Source organism: Pezoporus wallicus, unplaced genomic scaffold (assembly GCF_028554395.1).
Source record: "Pezoporus wallicus isolate ANWC-B61680 ecotype Strahan unplaced genomic scaffold, APGP_CSIRO_Pwel_v1 contig_4463, whole genome shotgun sequence".
Lineage (NCBI taxonomy): Eukaryota > Metazoa > Chordata > Aves > Psittaciformes > Psittacidae > Pezoporus > Pezoporus wallicus.
This window is the reverse complement of record NW_026642219.1, coordinates 39,231-40,170: the sequence shown is the minus strand read 5'-3', so window position 1 is coordinate 40,170 and position 940 is coordinate 39,231. Positions and strand designations below refer to the sequence as shown.

The 940-nt window shown below is 50.3% G+C and overlaps 1 non-coding gene across 1 annotated transcript; it reads left to right on the top strand.

The window, feature by feature from the left end:
* Nucleotides 1-225: 225 nt before the first annotated feature.
* On the top strand, nt 226-387 carry LOC130609333 (U1 spliceosomal RNA). The gene has a single exon (XR_008974764.1). It is a non-coding gene; the product is annotated as a U1 spliceosomal RNA (small nuclear RNA).
* Nucleotides 388-940: the final 553 nt, after the last annotated feature.

Sequence of the window (940 nt, the reverse complement as noted above, 5' to 3'; positions counted from 1 at the left end):
CAGTGCCTCACCACCCTAACAGGAAAGAATTTCCTTCTTATATCCAATCTAAACTTCCCCTGTTTAAGTTTTAACCTGTTACCCCTTGTCCTATCACTACAGTCTCTAATGAAGAGTCCCTCTCCAGCATCCCTATAGGCCCCCTTCAGATACTGGAAGGCTGCTATGAGGTCTCCATGCAGACTTCTGCAGGCTGAATAGCCCCAACTTCCTCAGCCTGTCTTCATACTTACCTCGCAGGGGAGACACCATGATCAAGCAGGTGGTTTTCCCAGGGCGAGGCTCATCCCTTGCACTCCGGGTGTGCTGACCCCTGCGATTTCCCCAAATGCGGGAAACTCGACTGCATAATTTGTGGTAGTGGGGGACTGTGTTTTTTTTCTTTTTTTTTTCTTGATGAAATATAACAAGGGAAAGTGTAGAGTCCTGCATCTGGGCAGGTACAACCCCAGGTTCCAGTATAGGTTGGGGAACGACCTGTTAGAGAGCAGTGTAGGGGAGAGGGACCTGGGGGTCCTAGTGGACGACAGGATGACCATGAGCCAACACTGTGCCCTTGTGGCCAAGAAGGCCAATGGCATCCTGGGGTGTATTAGAAGGGGGGTGGTTAGTAGGTCGAGAGAGGTCCTCCTTCCCCTCTACTCTGCCCTGGTGAGACCGCATCTGGAATATTGTGTCCAGTTCTGGGCCCCTCAGTTCAAGAAGGACAGGGACCTGCTGGAGAGAGTCCAGCACAGGGCAATGAAGATGATTAAGGGAGTGGAACATCTCCCTTATGAGGAAAGACTGAGGGAGCTGGGTCTCTATAGTTTAGAGAAGAGGAGACTGAGGGGTGACCTTATTAGTGTATATAAATATATAAAGGGGGAGTGTCACGAGGATGGAGCCAGGCTCTACTCAGTGGCAAACAATGATAGGACAAGGGGTAATGGGTACAAAC